Consider the following 12787-nt stretch of genomic DNA (forward strand, 5'->3'; position numbering starts at 1 on the left):
CCATTTTTCTCATTAACACTTTATTTTTTTAAATCATTTATTTAGTTTTGTTTTATTTATTTATTTTTAGAGAGAGGGGAAAGGAGAAAGAGAGGGACAGAAACATCACTGTGTGGTTGCCTCTCACTCGCGCCCCCAACTGGGGACTGACGTGCAACCTAGTCATGTGCCCTGACTGGGAATCGAACCAGCGACACTTGGCTCGCAGGCCGACGCTCAATCCACTGAGCCACAGCAGCCAGGGCTTCATTAACACTTTATTTAATGTTTATATGTATTAGGAAAAAATGCAATGCCTTTTATCATAAGGTCATACAAGTTTTCATTTTGAATATCTTCTTCATAATTGCCCTTTTAGTTCTCTAAAACTTAAATGCCAACTAGTCAGATATATCTATCTGTACATGCCAACATTAATCTATGAATAATCCATGTAAAATACATTTTCCTTACTTACACTATATACAAAAATAAATTCAAAATGGACCAAAGACCTATATTTAAGAGCTAAAACTACAAAATTCTTAAAAGAAAAAACAAGGAAAAGCTTCATGACACTGGATTTAGAAATAATTTCTTGGATGTGATGCCAAAGCACAGGCAAGAGAAGAAAACACAGATAAATTGGTTTCCATCAAAATGTAACTTTCATGCATCAAAGGACAGTACCAGAGAGTAATACAATGACCCTCAAAATGGGAGAAAATATCTGCAAGTCATATATCTGTACAAGTATATAGAGAACTATATCTCAACAACAACAAAACAAATTTTAAAATGGGCAAAAGACTTGAATAGGAATTCTCCAAAGATATACAAATGGACAATAAGCACATGAAAAGATGATCAACATCACAAGTCACCAGGGAAATGTAAATCCAAACCACAATGAGATACCACTTCACACCCAGTTAAGATAGCTATTATCAAAATACACCAAAAAAATGGGAAAAATAAGAATGTTGGAGAGGGTGTGGAGAAATTTGAACCCTTGCCCATTGCTGACAGGAACGTACAATGGTGCAGTCACTATGGCAAAGAGTTTAGCAGGTCCTCAAAAAGCTAAACATAAAATTACCAGATGCATCCAGCAAATGCACTCCTTGGTATTTACCCAAAGATTTGAAAGCAGAGACTGGAAAGATACCTGTACTCCAATGTTCATTGCAGCATTATTTACAATAGCAAAAAGGTAGAAACAACTCAAGTGCCCATCAATAGAAGAATGGATAAGCAAAATGTGGCATACACAGTAGTCCCTCACTATATCACGGTTCATTTATTGCAGCCTCACTGTATCGCAGGATTTTTTAAAATATTATATTTAATTACTTATCACAGATTTTTCGCTATATCGCAGGATTTTGCGGTGCTGTATACGTATGTTGTTAAAGTTACGTAGGTTTAAGAGTGTAGAATAAATGTAAGGTTCCTGCTTTGCTGGGGGGGGGGTCAGAAACGTATTACCTGCAATAAGTAAGGGAACACTGTACTTAAATGGAATAGGATTCAGTCACAAAAATAGAGTTAATACATTCTACAACATAGATAAACCTTGAAGATATTATGTTAAATCAAATAAGCCAAACAGAAAACACAAATATTTTATGATGCTACTTATATGAGGTACCTAGACTAGGCAAATTCATAAAAAGTAGATTAGAAGTTACCAGGTGCTGGCAAAAAGGAGAATGAGGAGTTATTGCTTAATGGTTGCAGTTTCTATTTAAGGTAATGAAAAAATCTGGAAACATATAGTGGTGATGGAGACATTGTAAGTGCAATTAATGCCAGTGAACTGTACACTTAAAAATTGTTAGAAAGCTAAATTTTATGTTATGTGTATTTACCACAATTTAAAAAACTACAAAAGAAACAACACTGTCCTTATTCCTTTATTTTTGTAACTCTGTCCTTGTTCTAAGTTCTTAAATGGACAACAAAGTTCTGATGCAAAAGAAAGTATCTAAATTTCAGTGCAAAGTGCTCTCTAAAAAACTTTAAATGGATGCTTACTAATCAAAACAATACTAAGAACTATGAAGACAAAATGTCATTATTTTTAGTTCAGACAAGACCAAATAAAACAGAAGTACTTTGTGATATACTTTAAATTTTTTAAGGTTGAGGATTACTTGACAATCTTTTCCTTGTCAGATTATTTATTATTTTGTTAATTTCATACTACTTAAAAATTATGACTATTAGAAAAGTATGCTCTACTTCTCATTACTAGAAACTAGCAGTTATAAATAAAGGTGGACAGGTAACTACAGTGTTTGACTGGCATGCAAGTTACAAGTATGAACTCATGGTTTTTAATACAAACAAAGATTGAAACAAAAAAAATAAACATAGATGTTTATGTATGCATGGATTAGTGATTAGTATACATACATATATTTCTAGTATGTCACTGAGAGGGCCTAGGAGCAATGCCATCCCAGTGACAATGAGCACACGAAGCATCCAGATCTTGGTTTCTAAATACTATTCTCCAACAGAAGGAATCAGAGCTCCTTGGAGAAATAATTGATCCCAGGGCTGCAGCAGAGAAAATACAAGATCTTAAAGAAAAGAAGATGGAGCATATTGAAAAGACAGAGACCCAACCTGAAGGCTTTAGCTGGAATAAATTGAACAACAAAATAAATAATGGTAGTATTAGATTATAAACCATAGAATAAAACAAGTATCTATAACTCAATACTAATAAAACAAATTACTGAATAAATAAATACGGTAAGTGGACAGTTCTTCCTTATAAAGAAATTCCATTAAGTGTAGAAGGATATGAGAAAAATACAAAATCACCATCAGGCAACCCCCACTATAATTCTTACAGGCCAGATCTACCAAAGAATGCTGCAATGAGTGGGTAAAAGTTTGAGAAGGAGATATCTGCATAGTTACAAAGAATCTCCCCAAGATAGCTAGTATTTACAAAGAGAAAAATACTTAGTAACTTTACACGTAAAGAAATTTAACAGACATGACCTTAACCAAATGAGTTACTATAATCTCTAATACAATAAAATGACATCCTGTACCCTGTAATATGATGCGCTGAGTAGGATACAACATCATTTTGTCAAAAATGAATAACCTCAATATAAAAATGAGAACATCAGACAAACTCAAATTAAGATACATTCTACAAAATAACCAATCACACTCATCATATGTGTGACAGTCATGAAAGATAAGATTGTCACGGACCGGAAAAGACTAGGGAGACACAACTAAGTGCCATGTCTGACACTGGACCGAATCCTGACACAGAAAACGGACATTAGTGGAAAAACTAGTGAGGTTCAAGTAAGGTCTGTAATTTAGTTAATAGTATTGTACCAATGTTGATTTCCTGGTTTTGATCACTGTGTTCTGGTTATGTAAGTTGTTAACATTAAGGAAAGTTGGGTGAAGGGTATGCATGAGCTCTCTGTACCAGTTCCTGCAACTTCTCTCTAACTGTAAAATTATTTCAAAAAGAAATTTTTAAAATGTTTTTAGGTATCCTGTACTTTTTCTCCTACAACTGCACTAAAACAAAGTTGAGAAATTCAAGAACTACTTGTACAATGTAAATCTAACATTTCATTATTATTATTTTTGTTTTTTTAAAGATGCTATTTATTTATTTTCAGACAGAGGAGAAGGGAGGGAGAAAGAGAGGAAGAGAAACATAGATGTACAAGAGAAACATCAATCGGCTGCCTCTCCCACACCACCAGCTGGGGATCCAGCCCACAACCCAGGCATGTGCCCTGACAGGGAATCAACCCCCAACCCCTTGGTCTGCAGACCAGCACTCAATCTCCTGAGCCACACTAGTCAGGGCCATTTCATTATTTTAAAAGCAACCTACAGTAGAACAAGACTTAAGTCATTAAGTTAATACTTATTAAATATTTCCTATATTCCAGACCTCCACCAGGTGCTAGAAATGTTGCCCTCAAGAAGCTTACAGCTAATAAAAAAAAACAAAAAACAACAATAAACTGTCAACCTGATTAATGAAAAATTCTGACACACATACAGACTATAATCTAATGATTAGATAACTATAACATTATTTATAAAGTATGTAAATGAAAATCCTTTGGATAACTAAATCTTCAAATAGAACATTTACAGAGTAAGTAAGCTTAACAAACTCACTACACATATTTCATAGTCATCTTATATATAATAATTAGTGTCTAATGCTTCAGACAGAACTACTAAATATTTTCTATCAAAGATTTTATTTCTCCAATGTAGAAACTGGCTGCTTACTTTAACCTCAAGCAAAAAAGAATAAAAGAAAAGTAACAATAAAAATAACCACAAAAATCGAACTAAACTAAACAGTTCTTAAACCAAGAACAATTTCAGCAAAAAACAGGTAGATCAATTTATATAGGAAGTACCTGGCTAAAGACAGCAAACTGAAAATCACAATGCCATCCAGCACAGAAAGCGTTATAAATTCACTGAAGAACACAACGTGAGTTTGGATTCTTAATTCTTCAAAGTAATAATGCATAAAGTAACTTAGAGAAAATATTCCATATCCCCTCCTCCAGGTGACTCAACCAACAGGGTTCAACTGCACCCCAAAAGTTGCTGCAGATGTTAACATCATGATCATAACATTACCCGTCATCATTTCAAAACTTTTAAGAATCAAAGGAACTGCACGGTTCCAGTGTCTCTAATAGGCCTTTACAAATCAAAGTTGTAACAGAGGATGAATCCACATATTAAAGACAGTAACAAAAGGATTATTCTAATATCTGCAATGTAATAGAAAATTACTGTTGAGATTCAAACCCAAGCAAAGAGCCAGATCACTCTGAACAGATATTATGATTAACTGAAAACTGAGAGAATTCAGTCATACACCTGAAGTATCAGTAACTTGTTATAAATTTCATGATAACATTCCAAATTTCTGCTTGTTTTTCTAACATCTAATATTAGCCAGTCAAAAGTCTTCAAAATATTAAGATTCAAGGCCTGGTCCTGTCATCAATTTACCTAAATTTAACTGACAGTATGTACATGAAAACACTGCTTTCAATAATAATCAAATAAGTTTCTAGCATATAAAGACAATAGGCAGATAAGAAAGGGGGGGACGATAAAGAAACAATGCAAACTTTTGTAAAAAGTCTCCCAAGTCCTGACTGGTGTGGCTCAGTGGGCTGGGCGTCCTCCTGCAAACTGAAAGGTCTCTGGTTCGATTCCTGGTCAGGCAACATGCCTGGGTTGCAGGTCAGATTCCTGACTGGGGGAATGCAAGAGGCAACTGATCGGTTGTTTCTCTCCTTCTCTTTCTCCCTCCCTTCTCTCTCTAAAAATAAGTAAATAAAATCTAAAAAAAAAAAAACGTCTCACAAAAAGCTCTTCAACAACTGTTCATCTGTAGGTCGTTGGGCAAGGACCAAGTCAGAAAATGTTGCCATGCCCCATGACTTTCTCCTCTGCTTTCTACATTCTTTACTTAGGTGATCCCATCCTGTTTCGTAACTTTTAAATACTATTTAATAGTTTGAAAAGTACAAAGCTATCAAAGCAGATGAAGTATGCTACCACTTTTCAAAGTGGGGAGAAGTATATATACATACCTGCCTGCATGTACACAAAGTATATCTTTGGAAGTATATATTTTGGAAGTAAGAAAATTCTAACATTGTTTGGCTTCAACCAAAACTAGGTGATGGAAGACAAAAAATACAGATTTTCATTCTATTCCCCATCAAACATTTTAAATTCTGAATCATGTGAATGCAATTTTTATTCTAAACATAAATAAGCCAACAGATAAATGCTGATGATCCCCACCTCCTTCTCTCCTCACCAGATTTAAGTCCCATTAAGGCTGGGATTTTTTATCTATTTTCTCACTACTATAACCCCACTGCAATTTGTTGAATGAATTACTCCCTAATCTTTCCACTAAATTCCAGACTTGTATATCCAATTGCCTGCTTCTCATGTCTGCTTGAACATCTGTTTCTACTTAATATGTTCAATTCTACGCTATACCCATATAACAACCTGCTTCCCTCCATTTCAAAAAATGGCATGGCCATCCTCCAGTTGAAGCCCAAAACCCAGGAATCCCCCATCCCAATCAACTGCACTTCCATCCAAACCACCAGTTCAATAAACAACTTTAACTCCAAAACATATCTCAAAACCTTTTTTACCTGTGTCTAACACTCCAGTCGCTACTCTGCTCAGCCTGCCACAGCCTTCTCACCAGTCTCCCTGCTTTCTTTTTCCCATTATCCCATCTCCTCCACAGTCAGATTGTAAATCAGGCCCTATCACTCCCAGCTTTGCAATAATTCCAATAGCTTTTCAATGTACTTTAAAAATAAAAGCCAAAGGCCTTTGGACAATAAGACCTCACATGACCTGGCCTCTGGCTGTGACCTCACTTCTTATCTTTCACAAGGGCCTTCTCTGAGCTTCTTTTAGTTGGCTGAACCCAAGCTTGATACTACCTCTGCACATTTCCATGTGTTGTTCCCTCCAAGAGGGACACTTCTTTCAGATTTCCAAAAGCCAAATAGCCTCTCACTTTTCATCAGGTCAAAGGTCATTTCAGACAGGTCTTTCCTGACCAAAGCATCACAAGTAGTCTCCCAGTCACTACCACATCTCCCTATTTTATTTCCTTTATAATATAATTCTCTAAAATTATGTTTACTTCTTATTTATTGTCTCTCTCGCCCACCACCAGTACTGAAACTCCAGGAGGGCAGGAATTTCAGTGTCTTATGCTTATACTTAATGAATATTTAACTGATAGGTCAAAACTGACTTTAAAGAAGTCCACAACATTTAAGTTAGTAACAGACTGGTGAGAATAAAAGACATGGATAAACTAACTTCACACATATAAAACACTGAAAATCATCACAGGATAGAGTGAATTAAGTATTTCAGATGCCTGTGAACACTGAAACACAAAGAAAGGTATTTTTTCACACACCATGTGCATGCACACTGTAGAAACGTTCCCATGACCAGTAAACAACATCTAAAATAAACTTGAAAAGGGATTAACTCAGAACTCTGTATACATTTGTTATTTCATCTGTGATTCTTTCAGAGGGATCTTTCAAACATTGTATTTAGGCAAAAGAGGCAAAGTATAGCCAGTTTGCTCATTTGTCTGTCTTGGAAAGGAGTGTGAAATTCTAGGGAGTAACGAGACAATCTTTTGAGTGTTTTAAATGTCTACTATTATAGTCAGTAGTCAATCAAAACAAAGTGATTACTTCCTATAGTTTACTATTAATGGGGGTTTGGGGCAGACCTAGTTAAAAGATTTTTATAGTGTAAACTCAAAGAGTCTATAGCGAATGTTAACAGCTTATGTCTTACTATCTTCAAAACTAAAAACTTCCAAATTACTGCCTTTCGACTGGTAATAGTAATCCAGGGGGGAAAGCAGAGGACTTAACAATGAAAAGTCTGCAATTTACAGATGTTTTATTTACATGCACGTATATCTGTGGGATGGTAGAGAAAGGTCCTGACTCCCTAGTATGTAAATGCTCTAAAGAGAATCGAAGGGTCTTATTTCCCCAGACCCTAAGTGTTGAGACAGACTAGCATGTACATAGGCTACTTCTCCCCATAGCTATGAATCTCCGTTGTCTGCGGAAACAAAAGTGAAAATACTCGCGGTAAGGATATAAGAGATTGATGCTGCCCACACCTCCAAGTACACGGACATGTGTGTCCCTGTGAGCACGTAAATAAGCAGATGAATACACGCACTCTCACCTTCCTTCCTTCGGAGGAAAATGGGGCCGAGGGAGGGGCGGCCAAGGCCAGGTTGGGGAGGCCCGGAATCCAGTCCAGGGGGTGGCAGAGCTTAGGGGACAGCGCTCTGGGGAGCCGGGGAAATGTACAGGACACCATCTTCCCAGGCCACCCGCTTTCCCCCTCTCCCCTCCCCCCTCCTCGCCCCCAACTCCTTTCCTCCGCCCCATCCCCGCCACCCATCAACCGGGAAGGGAAGTTTCCCGGCGTCTGCAGCCGGCTCCCGGACCCTCAGCGGGGTTACCTTCTGCAGAAGCGGGACAAGGGGCAAGGGACAGGGGAGGGAAGGCAGCCTGAAGGAATGAAAGACGAAGCCCCGGCGAAAAGGGTGGGCGGCGGTGGCTGTCACTCGCGTTCCCCAGCTCACAGCGCTGCCATTACTGTGCCCGCGGCCGCCTCCCCTGCCGGCCGCCGCCACCCACCCCGGAGACACGGGGGTGCGCTGCGAAGCCTGGGATTCCGCCGCCCCACGCTCGGCTGCCGCCGCGCGGAGATACAGAGAGACCCGGACTAAACAAGGGCGAAGGGGAGAAGTACCGGCTCGTTAAGGATCCGTGAAACTACCGTCTTCCTGAGCGTCCGGCTTTTCCCACACACACCCTCCGCGCGCTTTCCGCCGCCGCCGCCACCCCCCCCCTCGGAGGGCAGTGGTAAAGTCCGCGTACGGCAAGCGACAAGGGCCTGCTTTCGTGCGATTGCAACCAGGCCAAGGAAAGCCCAGTCTGAAAGTGCTGTTCCGTTCCCTGAGCTCGAGAGACTCAGAACTCAGCAAGCTTGGGTCCCACATTCTAATAATAATATTTTTGGAAGGTGTCCTAAACGAAAGTATTTTCCTTTGAGTTGTTTCAGACCTGTGTGAATATTTTCGGGCACCACCATGTCCTTGCCACACACTTCCACGGGTTTTTCAAATAATCAGAAATATATTAGCAAAACTACTTTTCCCTCTGACGTACTCCTTTTCTAGAGAGTTTTCATCCAAAGACAAATTGAGTCTTGACCACCAACTCCCCACCTCTCCATCATCGGATCAGTATAAATGGCTTTCTTCTCTCACAATTTTAAACGGTAATGTTGACAGCATATTACCTGTCACCTCCTATGTACACAGGACCGCAATGGAACAAAAGCCTGGCATTATTCCATATTTGCCTTTCACATCCAGAGATCTCAGTGGTCAGTCTTGTCAGAGTCTTGGTCAGTTCTTCATTTGCACGTTTTGAGCAAGCCTTTCCCTTTCAACCCCTCTTCAAATGACTTGTCCCAGTCCTTCGAGGCCCATTTGAAATCCCGTCTCCTGATCTGAGAAAACCCCACCAGTCTTTCTCCTAATCTGCCTTCTCTTGGCACTTGAAGTCTGTACCCTTTGTTTTAATAAAACTATTGTATACTAAATTCAATTCAACTGTTAGTTTCCATTATATGATCTTCTCGTGTTCTCCCTCTTTTAATTCAACAATTATTAAATGGTGGTTCCCAAGCCTCAGGAAATCTGCAAGCCTTTTTGGAGTCCTGAGGTTAAAAACAACCTTTACAATAATACATGTTCTTTGTCTCTTTTTATTGGGTTCACCTTTGTACTGATGGTGTACAAACCAGCAGTAACACTGCTGCCATTGCCTTACCAGGAATCAAGAGGGTGGCACAAAACTGTCATACTGTTTGCTGCCACACACTCCCTGTTTTTTGTGGGGTTTTAAGAATATCCTTGATGAAGTAGTAAAAAGTATTAATTTTATAAATGTCAACCCTTGTGTACACCTCTTTCTAATATTCTCTGAGAAGAAATAGGAACACATGCTAGGATGGCTGTGGAAGAAAGACACCTGTGTGGCCGAGATGTAAACTGAACTATCTGCTTTTTTCATGGAACACCATTTTCCCTTGAAAGAACAATTGACAAGCCGATGGTATTCTGAAATGGGAATTGACAAATATTTCTCCAAAATTAACACAATGAGCCTAACACTTCAAGCAAAATAGCTGATAGTATTTGTTGCCAGTGATAAAACTTAGCTTTCAAGTGAAATTTGAACATTTGGAAAACTTGTGTTCTCCACCATTAGTTTAATAGCTTAAAGACTTTTCTAATGAAACTGTAGTGCTATTAATAAAAATGACTTTTTGATATTGCATGAGGTATGTCAACATATGGATCATCTACATGACACAATGAATCAATATTTTACAAATGACTAACACAGGGCATTACAAATTCATGCATGGATAAAAGATCCATTCAAAGTGCAGGATAGACCTGTGTCCGTGTGTGTGTATGCATACATAAAAAGCAGAATATAAGGTTCCTTGATGTGATTTTAGATTCCTCATTACAACCTATAAAAAATTACTGCTTGCCAAATTTTCTGCAGTGTCAGAGAGGAATATCTACACTTATCCAAAAAGACTCTTAAACTCTCCTCCTAAGGACTCCTATTTTCTTCATATACTTCAACTATAGAGAACATAGCTGTCTTCTATTAAGCTAGATATGAAAGAGACATACAAAAGGGAAGACTCTTAGATTCTTTTCATTCTTCTCATTAAAATTTTTTTATCTTGGAAAACATGGTTACTTTTCATAGAAACATGCAATTTATGTTAACATGTGTTTGGGTTTATTATTTTTTAATAAATAAAATTTTAATTTATCTTTTAAACTCTAATATACTAACTATTGATATATATAACCCACATAAACACAAACTCTTTGAGTACCTTAATATTTTTTGAGAATGTAAAGTGGTTCTCAAAAAGTTTGAAAACCACTGCTATGACCCATAAACAACCTCTGCTCTCACCACTCTTTTAAAACTCTAGATAGAAATGTGGACTAGCATAGAGAGTGCCACATGAATCACTACAACAACCCTCTAGTTCTAAATTCCAGAGATCCCTCTCACCATCTCATAGTTTATCCAACCAATATAATAGGAAAATTACATCTCTAAAAAAGTTATAGCATCCAAGCCCATAATACTCGCATTAAATTGAGATTACTTCATCCCTCCAGAAAGAAAGAAAAATCCTTTTGCCAACTTTCAAGCCACCACTTCAAGCAATGATTGGTCTTCACCTCCAAACTAAACCTCAGACTCTAGTTCATCCATAAATTATTTCCTTGTTTTACTTTTTAGCAAAGACTATATATGTTACTAGAATATGTTTGGGCTATCTATAATATTTATTGAATTCCTTATTATTTTTTCTGATTTCAAAAGTAATAATTTTTTTTTTGTAAAACACTACCAAATATTAAATAGATAACCATGCTAAGGTTGATAAATATTCTGCAAGATATTTACTATGAATACGATTAAATAATTTTACATGAATTAGATCATGTTATAGACACACTATTTTTTAGCCAGCTATTGATTTTTATGAGAACACTTAAATAATTCTTTTAAAAAATAATTCTTGGGCAAAGTAATTTATAAATTAATGTTTAAGGAAGAAAATTAATAAAAAATATATTTAAATAGACTATCTCTTAGTATTACATAAGTTGTTTAGCAAAGTATGTCTGTTTCTATTCATTTTCTATTTGTGAGTGTACATTATTTTCTCTTTCAAAATTTTCCAACTTCATTTCATAATCTCCCTGTACCTACTATTTGAGGAGCCAAACCAGAATCATTTTATGTCCTAATAAGCTTTTTTTATAAACATAAAACTGAAGAAGCCCAGATTTTTCAGGAACATTTATGATTTTAAATAATTTATTTCATTTTTATAGTTTATACAATAAATCTGAATCATCGTTTCTTAAATCTTCACTGTAAATTTGCATTTCCTGGTTATACCATTTATTAAACATTTTTGCAGCTTTTGTTTCTAGTGAACTAACAAAGATGAGATAGTGAAGAACAGCTTTCATGCTTGGAGTAGCTGATTAAGGAGCTGTTCTATGCTTATAAAAGTGAAAGTTTCCTCTTTGGAAAAGTATCTGACTATGGGACTGAGCAGGAATATGCAAGATGAGCCTGGAGCTTGTTGTGCTGTGAGAAAGTAAGGAAGTGCTCAAAAATAAAAACTTCCACATTGATGGGGGTTATACCAAAGGGTACAGGAGTCAATGGAAAGAGCTCCTAATAGCCAAAGCTAGAACAATTTGAGAAAGAAAATAATATAGTAGCGGATTTTAACCCAAAGTATAAAATAAATATCCATCGTACACACTAATATAAATAAATAATTGAATAAATGAATAAGTGGTGGAGAAAAGTCTTATGCAGAAGAATTCCAAATAAATTATGTAGATACTTCACTGCAAATAAGGGTCAGCATATTTTTCACTCCTTAAGTGTAGATCAGGATGGGTGACTTCCTTCCAAAGAATACAATATGAAAAGGGGATTTTAAAAGGATAACTTTACAGTGGAGAAATCTGACAAATACCACCTCAGTTAGATGATTATGGTCAACATTAACAATAACTCATTGTTGATAATATGTTCCCTTGTTGTGATGTGATGACAATGGCACTTTACTTATGTGATCTTCTTTCTTCAAACCCATATATTCCAATCTGATCATGAGAAAACTATCAGGCAAATTCCAATAGGGGGTCATTCTACAAAATAGCTGACCAGTACGCCTCAAACTATCAAGGTTATCAAAAACAAGATGTCAAAAAAAATAAATAAATACATTTTTTTAAAAAAAGATGTCTGATAAATTGTCACAGCCAAGAGGAGACATGAGTACTGAATGTAAAAGGTAAAGTGGTATACTGGATAGGATTCTAGAAAAGAAAAAAGACACAAGGTAAAAAAAAAAGAAAGAAAGAAATCTGAACCCTATATGTCTTAGTTAACGGCAATGTTTCAAAATAGGTTCATTAATTATAACAGATTACCATATTAATGTAAGATATTAATAGGGAAAATGGGGGTGGGAGCAAAGAAGGTATGTGAGAACTCCCTATTAACTGTTCAATTTCTGTGTAAATCTAAAA

The 12787-nt window shown here is 36.7% G+C and overlaps 1 protein-coding gene across 3 annotated transcripts in view; it reads right to left on the reverse strand.

Moving 5' to 3' along the window:
- CUL2 (cullin 2) overlaps positions 1-8427 on the reverse strand; it is a 134387-nt gene extending 125960 nt beyond the window's left edge. The window contains exon 1 of one of the 3 annotated variants that reach the window (XM_090266194.1): positions 8365-8427. The gene's annotated coding sequence lies outside the window, so the exon portion shown is untranslated. Of the gene's footprint in view, positions 1-7788; positions 7845-8071; positions 8224-8364 lie in introns of those variants that run through there. The other 2 variants (XM_090266193.1, XM_090266195.1) reach the window with 2 other exon arrangements.
- Positions 8428-12787: the final 4360 nt, after the last annotated feature.

The sequence above is a fragment of the Furipterus horrens genome, unplaced genomic scaffold (assembly GCF_987537825.1).
Source record: "Furipterus horrens unplaced genomic scaffold, mFurHor1.1.pri manual_scaffold_2, whole genome shotgun sequence".
NCBI classification, from domain to species: domain Eukaryota; kingdom Metazoa; phylum Chordata; class Mammalia; order Chiroptera; family Furipteridae; genus Furipterus; species Furipterus horrens.